The following is a 9,648-nucleotide window of genomic DNA, read 5'->3' as shown; positions in this document are numbered from 1 at the left end:
AGAGCAGTTTATCCGCTGTAAACTTCTAAACAAGGTCTCCATTGGTTCAACGATGGGAACTTCTATTCACCTGGCTAGAGTGAAATCACTGGAACATTCATGGCAAGTGACAGAAAAGGAGCCTCACGGAGGAATGAGCTCTACCTGCTGATTTTTTCAGGAAACTTGGAATCCTCCATTTTTTAAGCTGTTAATGTTGACCCGAAAAACGCCTGTAATCAACTCTACAGATGAATGAAAATCGCTTTCAAGGCAAAGACCTCACACATAGACTCGCTTTGACGAAGGTGACGAAGTGATCTTCCGATTGGCCCCTTAGTCATGGCCAACCTTGACTTGTTTGCCTACAGCTGGCCTATGCCAATTAAAACGAAGCGTCCCTGGGTGGGCTTGAACCACCAACCTTTCGGTTAACAGCCGAACGCGCTAACCGATTGCGCCACAGAGACAGGTCTGACCGCTTGGCCGAGGACAAGATTGGATAGAGTTCCACTCAATCTTGACCACGACTATGCGATGAGCCTTCTAAATTCCTGCGGACATTTTTTCTTGTCCTTTTCAAACATGAAAGTATTAGTGTCGAGAAAAGGAACAACCAGTTCAGAACGTGTTGTTAACGATCCTTTGATTTCCTTCTACTCATGCCTCACTTGCTTCATTATTTCCAACAGCTGTCGACAAAACAACCAGCCCACAACGTCTTTGAAGACAATTTTAACGTTCCTTTGATTTTGTTGCACTAGTGGTAACCCCTTGAGAACATTTATTCCGTTCACTTACACTCCAGTATCTTAATGTTCCATTTCACGGTGACAGCTCTATTCCGCAAGAATCTTCGAGTTTCACACACACCAAAGACAAAGAAACTTTAAAAGCAAGCCTGATTTTAAATACGCTTTTTGCATTCTTAAAAGAAAAGCCTTACATCAGAAGAGTGCAGTTGTGAAGTTTGGATCACTTGAGAGCACAGTGATCCTTTTTAATTTCATAATTCTCAACATTCCGTAAATCTTTAACCGCTCACAAAGTCGTGCCTGTTTTCGTAGTGTAGTGGTTATCCGCGTCTGAGTTATAAAGGAAAGACGTTAGTCATCAATGGTCTGCTAACCTCAACCCTTTGGTATTGTGCGACTTCACTTTCCATACCACCTTGGGCAGTTACACAAATTGAAAAGGCTTTTGTTGGTCTGGCAAAACACCGCTTGTGAACGGGGACGTTTTGGCATTCCCTCTTAAGGAAGGAGGATTTAAGATTGCCAGACTCGACTCAAAAATTTATGCACTTAGACTTTATACTCTACGTAGAATGTTAATTGGAGAGGAAGCACATTGGAAAGATTTTACTGCTTATTTTTGGAGGGTGTCAGGTATGCACCTTGGTAAATTGACCCTTGCTACGGACTTTGCGCCACGTGATATCGACAGTAACGTTCCTCCTTTTCACAGGGAGCTTCTTTGCGCTTGGATCAAGCACAAATGTTATCGTGAACGTACGGATGTTCCTGATTCTTTGTCGGATATTTTGGCGGAACCACTGTTTAGGAACAAGCTTATCAATGTTAATATCAAGCCTCTCTTTTTCAGAGACTGGGTTTCATGTGGCCTCGTTCGTGTTAAAGACATTTGCTATGAAACTGTCCCGGGCTTTCTGCCTGTCAAGGCTGTGCATGAGATTCTTATGGACCATGACTCCTGCAGAGATCGTACTTTTAATCAGACTGCACGTGAGCTGAGTGAAGTTCTCGGAGCCATTCCTGCGAAGTGGAAGTTGAAAGTAATCAACGGTGACTCTGTGTCTCCATCTACTGATCAGCCAAGTTTTTCTATCTTACCATCAACACCTGGAAAACATCCCATAAGTATTCTTGATTGCAGGACTCGCCATTTCTACCGGCATTTTCATAAAAGTGAGCAAATTTCGACTCCTGGGCTTGATTACTGGCGTACTAAGTTTCAGCTTCAAGGGGGGCCTTAACATTGGACGCCATTCAGGGAACAATGCCAGCCCATTGAGCCAACCGCACACTGCCTTGCGACTGAATAGAATGGGTGTTTATGAATCGGGAAACTGTCATGCCTGTGGCGTCATGGAAACGATCGGGCATGAGTTGGTTGAATGTCCCGTGGTATGTCATTTTGGAACCAGGTGCAAGTCTTTGTTGACAAGATCACTCAGGAAGCAGTTTAAGTCTTACCACCAGGATAAAGCTCTTGAGATGGATTCCGGAATAGGGTATTCAACTATCAAAGAATGTGGTTAATCTAGTTAACTGGAGCTTAACGATTGCTCGTTTTTCAATTCATAAGGCTGCGGCTTAATATCAGAGTTAACAAGGAAGTTACCCCGATACTTTCAATTTTTAGAGCTATTGTTAAGTCGATTATCCGTTTTCAGTTTGAGGTTTATGTGTCAAAAGGAACGCAATATTTGTTTCCTGGGGTATGGTGCATTGGATATGCATTTGTAAAATTAGAGAACAATGCGTTAGTAATTACGATGTAAGAGTTTATCACGATTCTGCTTGTTACTAGTATTTGATTTATGTATCTATTTCTTTCTACTTGTAAATAAAAAGCTCTTTTGAGCCTTTAAGAAAGAAAAAAAAAACGTCCGCCTCACACGCGGAAGGTCGCAGGTTCAAGTCCTGCCGAAAACAAAATGCATTTTTGAGGAGCCTATAGCTGAAGCTAAACGACCACAACTCCAGGTTTCTCATTTTGAAGACTGCTACACCATGTTTATTCCAGCCCAACAACCTGCAGTCCCGCAATCTCCAAAGACCATTGATCATATGTTGTCAATTCGAAGAAAATGCACTTTCCTTCTGTCCGTCTGGGTCTGTGCATCGGTAGCTGTTAAACGCGAATTGCCTCAACTCAGCTACTTCAGTCACGTGGTGATTAACAATGAGAAATTTAGACATAGAACACCACATTAGGACAAGTGGTAGGGTTTCTTTTCAACTCTCGCTCAAGTAATTTGCAACACAGTGGGCGTGACGGCAGCTTTCCCTGCACGGCCCGTTGGTCACCAGGGGCGAAGCGTCCATATAAGCACGTACGTCCTTGCGTACAGCTCAAATCCTGGAATCCTTATTCCATGGAGGTATTAAATTTTTTAGGCATTATAAAATGAGGCCAAGTTTTTTAAATTTCGAAGTAAACTGGTGTCCTTTTGTGTGAGTCTTTCCAGTATCTTTTGATTAACCCATACAGGCCTGGCCAAACGGATCCAACACCTCCAACATTATTGGAGTCGAAAGAGGTTTGTCAAACGAATGCAACATGTTGGATCCAGAATTTTGGACTCAAGGGTCAAACCAAAATCTACCCAGAATCCTTAGAAAACAATCTCTCGCCATGTTGGCGTTTTCAAGTTCCTTTTAAAATTATCAATAGAGTAACTCTCTTTGTACAGCAAGAGGACGGCTGTTCCAGAATCTGGGAACTGCAACAGCAAATGCTGGGTCTCCAAACGTCTTGAACCATGCAGGGGTAAGGAACCTTGAGGAGACCCAGGGCATCACTCCGTAGAGAGAAGCGTCCCGGGGTCTTGACTTGCAAAAGATCCTGCAGATGCATTGGCGCCATACCCCTGAGAGCTTTGAACACAAGAAGGGCTATCTGTTCGAAGAGAGATTGCTTAAGCTTTCGTCGCTCAGACATTCAAGGCTGCGCGCGTTCACCATTCCGTAGTTTGAAGTGACGTGGCAACTCGCGAAACAGATGCAACGAATTAACCATCACCATGAAAACCGATAGCGCGCGTGCAACACTGTTGAATGTGATGTCCGCACGAATGCAACACTGTTGTTCACACCTTAGAACAAAAGAAACGTTGGATGATGTTGAAGACGATGTTTGATGGAAATCAAACTTCGTTCAACAACTTCCAACATCATACAACATGGTGGCCAAACGAGTGCAACATGTTCGATTCAACAATATTGGTTGATGTTACACTAACGCGTTCGGTGGACCCGTTTGGCTAGGCCTTGACGGCAAGAAAAGTAAAAGCCCCCCAAACAGTGTCAGTCTTCAGTATCACTAGTCCCCCAGTTCCCGGTTATTTTTTATAGATTTGTTATGATGATGATGATGTTATAACAGAGTTTGCGAAGTCTTGGTCTTTGCTTGTATTGTAAACCCCCTGCTTGTGTTGTAGCTTGCTGCAGAGAAAACTCGGCAGATGGGTAAAATAATCAACTAACTACTGAATTTTCCTTAAGATTTCTTAATTGAAATGTCCTTCGAAAATAGTCGGAAATGCCTCGTGCAATAACTGGAGGGGGCGGAGGCGTGCCACTGGTATTTCTTTGCTGTTTTCTATAAAATCCCAAAGGTGATAGTTTTCCAAAGCAAAACAATAGCTGCGAAACGGTGTCAAATTTCACCTCGGATGGGGTGACAAAAAAAATTTATTATGAAAAAAAGAGAAGAACAAAAACAAACAAAACAAAAGATAACAAACAAAAAAGGAAAATAAATAAAATAAAAGAGCTATAGGGTGAGAGTTCACCATGGGCAAGAACAGTGGGGTGAGAGTTCACCATGAAAAACAACGATGGGATGGAAGTTCACTATGAGAAAAGGAGCGATGGGGTGAGAGTTCACCATGATAAAGAGCAATGGGGTGAGAGTTCACTATGAGAAAAAAAGCAATTGGGTGAGTGTTCACCATAAGCAAAGAGCAGTGGGGTGAGAGTTCACCATGGAAAGAGATGTGAGTTCACTATATAAAGGCAAAGGGGTGAGAGTTCACCATGGTAACAAAGAGCAGTGGGTTGAGAGTTCACCGTAGAATGGCATGGTTTTTTGCCTTATTCGGGGATTGTTGAGTGGTATGTGAGGGTGATGTTATACATTTAAGTCATTTTCCCTTCTCCTTTTTTCTTTAATTTTAAGACTCTAAAGAAAACCTTTGCTGACCTCCAAAAGTCACTTGATGAATTGACAAGGCTCTCAGTGGCTACTTTAATAAGGAAGATGTTGGATTATGCATCACGGCCACTCTCTGAGTTCAATAAGTATGAGGCGATAGACATCTTAGAAACCCTCCAGAATACATCCCGGGATAATCAGGATGAGAAACGTGAATTTTACCGTTTGGTGTACCAAACAGCTAGAGGTAAAGTAGACCTTCCAAAGGAGCACTTCCGGGCGCTGGTTCTACGCCTCCTAGGGGATAAAGATCACACTAAAGTGTATGAAGCTGTCGCAAAGGTGGAGAAAGCGATGGGCTCACGGAGCCCATGGTCTGGTTTGTCTCACCGTAGCCGTAGCAGTAATATTCCGTACAAGGGGCGTGGCATGAGGAGTAGTGCTCCAGTCCAATGCTATTTTTGTGGAAAGTTCGGCCACATTATGGCGAGGTGTTACGCGAGGAGGGATATGCAGCAACTGCCCCCGGCGACCCGTGGTCGTACTAGAGACAATAAGTAATAAAATCTGGAGTTAGACGGAAAAAACGCGTGTTTGTTTTGTTCAAGACATTCGTTGTTTCTTTTTTCTTTTCTTTTTCCTTTCTCTTTCTTGATTGTAGCAAGTACAAAAAATTGGATCTAGGAGTCGATTGTTGTTTGATTTAATGCGATGTGAGCCGTCTTGTTCAGTTCACAGAGTTTTCACATCAGGGTAGTCGAGTGTGCCTCTAAACATAGTGGAGGACCGAAATAAATAAATGCTTCTATACGTACTTAAATTCAAACTCCTATTTCCTCCCCTTTTTTGGTTTGCCCTTGGTGCGAATATCCCTTTCTTTTCACTTCCCCGTATTTTACTTTGTCTGTAGTCTGGTCACAGAGAGTTGACAGTTTTGAAAACGGGGTATCTCAAAACCCTCCTGGTCATACTGGGTCAAAACTGTCCTCTCTCTGCTGTCTAGTACGGGGTTTTTGTACAAGATAACATCCCCTCTTACTACTTTTCTTTTTTCCCCTTTTAGGAGATATTCTGGTCATGGGACTGAAAGATGATAACTTTGATAGCCTTATCTATAATGCTGATATATGCGCAAGGGCGATACAATGGGTAGACATAAAGGGAAACCCCCTATCGGTCAGCAGTGAGTGGACAGGAAATGGCCGGCCGGGCCAGAAAGCTTGTCTAGTTGAAAAGGGGGAGGTGATTGGACATGTAAATGAGTTACTGTTCCGAGATCCTGATCATTTTGTGACAGGGGAGCTCCATAAACATGGTGCTAATTGGGCAGAAATTGCAAAATTAGCTCCTCCTTTACACCGGGAAGAGGTGTTGTCGTGGATTGGGAATAAAGTGTCAATATTCCCATATTTCAGACATTTTAAAGGAACATTCAAGGGGGAGCGTTACGATTCCGATCAGCCTCCGCACAGGTTGTTCAAGAATAACGTATCGTGCAAACAGTTTCGAGAATTTGTCAGAATAACACTATTAAGTGGAATGAAATCCGGTGCAATTTCTCTAGCGGGCAAGGTTGGTCAAGTAACTCCACCTCATTTGGTTCACCGTTAACAGTTGAGCCTACAAAGCCGAGACTGTGTCATGATGTGCAATATTTAAGAGCGCATCCAGGGGTAGACCAGGCAGGCGTGCTACATGTGATCTCACGGATTGCCACGAAACTTGATTAGAATTTAAGATTTACTCAAAAAACTAAAAAACCCAAAGCAGTTTGCATTTTGGATATTTCCGGGGGGAGCTAGACCACCCCCCCTGGTTTTGTCACGAAAATCTAAGAAAAAGTACCCTTAAATTAACTAAAAACGGAGTGCTCTCAAATTTAGTGCTTTTAAGCAATGACAATTTGGCTTTGCATGTAAATTTGCATATCTTTCCTGCGTTCAAGGGAGCGGTAATTAGTCAATTTGATTGATACCTTGTCAATCAAGAGAGGTTAATAATTAACCATGCATTTCGGCTTCCCAAAAATAGCCGGTTTCAAGGCAAAATATCTCTAATGGCCATTTCGCTACTGTAAAGATTATAGCACCCTAGTTAAACTCAGTTTTTCGCTCTTAAAATCAGCAGAAAAATTTTTGGGCAACGCTATTTTTTCGCCGCGAACATCGACCAAAAATCTTACCTAGCGAGTTATTGTCGTGATATTCGATTCCGTTAACAATAAATTGTTTAGCTTCTGGAAAGATCGATTAATTCATAAAGAAAATAACATAGAGAAAATGTCAATCGAATGGGTAATTTTATTACTGTAACATAATTAATGATCGCAACAACATACCAGCGTGTCTTGCTGATGAGCGCGGAAGTTCATCGAGTTTTTAGCCACTTAATAAAATAGTAAAGAAAAACAAATGCCTTAATTGTTCCACAGTTTTATCGCCTATGATAATTGTGTTCTGATTTCTTCGCCGTCAAACCAGGCAGGAACCGTCAGCTGTTTCACTGGCGTGACAAGAATTCTGACACCTAATTAAGGAAATTCTTTTGTTGGTATTATTTGGCACATATTTAATTCACAAAGTAACTTTAACGTATCGAATTTGAAAACACCTGATTGAGAAGCCGGGTAGAGGACAATTTTTATTTGATACAGAGTATTAAAATTTAACGAGTTCAAATTGTGTGACAAGTTACACAGCGGTGGTCGATTGTAATCTTAGCCACTCGCGGGATTATTCACGGCTCGCACCATGGCTCAGCTTTGCTGTTCCTTTGGGGCCCATTGTGATAGCAAATGTGACCTTTCTTCCCGGCTTCTTGGTCAAAATCAGCTGGTACCGCTTAGTATTTGTAAAAATAACATAAAGCCCCATTTGAAAGGGATCAAGGTAGCGCAGACGAGGGCTTTTTCCGAGAAGGAGCTCATACTAGCACGTGTTGGTTTCTTGGACACGGATGGTGACCAATTTACAATTTGCCCCAAACATCGGGCTGAGCTGGGCGTTAAATTCAGACCTAAAAGGAAATGTCAGCATCCACTGCATGGTCATCGGAAAAGCAAACCGGACAGAGGAGTGAATCTCAAAATGTCAAGGGAAATCAAGGCGAAGAGGAATACAGTTGTTCCAATTGGTGCAGATAAAAGCTAATTTGATATACGCACGACCGCAGTTGAGTCTGAAACAAAATCAAAGGCTATGGAGGCCCCTTCTGGTCAAAATCGATTGATTTATTTTGCAACCAGTAATACTTATTTTGCAATAATTAAAATTTATTTTCAATCTCTTTTTATCTCATTTTATTTTCATTACACAATTGATATTTTTCACATTGCCTTCTAATAATTTGCTTTAAGTGTACTCTTTTTCGCATTCCTGGGGAATTTTTTTATTCCTTTTCGCCAAATTAATTTTTTGTATAATTATTTTTCGCTGGCTTGAAATTAATTTTTGATTCCATGATGCATTGCGTGCCTTCTTCATCAGTTGTGAGGTCAATCCTACCAGAGGACCAGTATGTTCCTACCAGCATGTTCTGTGCTCTCTTCCATATAATCGGTGTCTAATGAATGGTCTCCTGTTCCACTCACTTCGCCAGAAGAGATATCAAAAGGCCGATTAAGTCGCTCTCACCATCAAGATCGCCTTGAGATAGTCACACAAACTGTCGAGGCGTTGGACCTCAGGAGAATGTTGGTGTCAGTTTTAATGCCGATTGCTAACGGTTGGGCTTTACTACAACCCCACCGGCGTTTTAAACAAACTCAAACTCTAAATCGCTGCAGTCTGCCGAAAATTTAGCCACGACCTTATCATAGATCCCGCTCTCCCTCCATCGTTTGTCAATACTCAATCCTGTTACCACGCAGCCTTTTTGCTCCAACTTCAACCGGTCGTGCCGTCCAAGCGGAGTCTTATCAACTTGAACGCCTACAATTATCAGGTCTTTAACTACAAAATTTCGTCTCGGGTCCCCAACTGCACCATATCTCCTCCCAGATCCACTACTAGAAGAGCTACAGCTGTTCAGGGTAGGGAATCTTCTCAACCGGGTCAATGCTCTTCCCTGGGATTCGGCCTTTCTTGGCGCAGATACACTGCTTAGTTGAGTCAGAACATGAGAAGAATTGCTTGCATTTGAGTTCGGGGTACTAGCAAACTATGATTGCCTCGTTGCTCTTCGGTCAATTTCCTCAATTGCGTTACTTGCGCCGGATGCAAGCAACTTGTTCCAACTGTTTTCCTCCGCCATATTGCTACAGAAATGGCAGGTCCGAAATGAGGAGATCGCAATGCATCATGGAATCAAAAATTAATTCCAAGGCCATCGAAAAATAATTTAAACGCATGCAAAAAATTTATTAGGAGAAAAGGACTAAAAAAATTCCCCAGGAACGCGAAAAAAGTTACACTTAAAGCAAATTATTAGCAGGCAATATGAAAAATATCAATTGTGTAATGAAAATAAAATGAAATAAAAAGAGATTGAAAATAAATTTTAATCAGAGTTGCAAAATACGTATTACTGGTTGCAAAATATATCAATCGATTTTGACCAGAAAGGGCCTCCATAGCCTTTGATTTTGTTTCAGACTCAACTGCGGTCGTGCGTATATCAAATTAGCTTTTACCTGCACCAATTGGAACAACTGTATTCCTCTTCGCCTTGATTTCCCTTGACATTTTGAGATTCACTCCTCTGTCCGGTTTGCTTTTCCGATGACCATGCAGTGGATACTGGTCTGAATTTAACGCCCAGCTCAGCCCG

The 9,648-nt window shown here is 42.1% G+C and overlaps 1 non-coding gene across 1 annotated transcript; it reads right to left on the bottom strand.

The window, feature by feature from the left end:
* Positions 1–375: 375 nt before the first annotated feature.
* Trnan-guu (transfer RNA asparagine (anticodon GUU)) lies at positions 376–449 on the bottom strand. The gene has a single exon. It is a non-coding gene; the product is annotated as a tRNA-Asn (tRNA).
* Positions 450–9,648: the final 9,199 nt, after the last annotated feature.

This window comes from Montipora capricornis, chromosome 12, assembly GCF_036669925.1.
Source record: "Montipora capricornis isolate CH-2021 chromosome 12, ASM3666992v2, whole genome shotgun sequence".
Lineage (NCBI taxonomy): Eukaryota > Metazoa > Cnidaria > Anthozoa > Scleractinia > Acroporidae > Montipora > Montipora capricornis.
The sequence above is the reverse complement of the archived record's forward strand: the minus strand, read 5'-3'. Positions and strand labels throughout refer to the sequence as shown.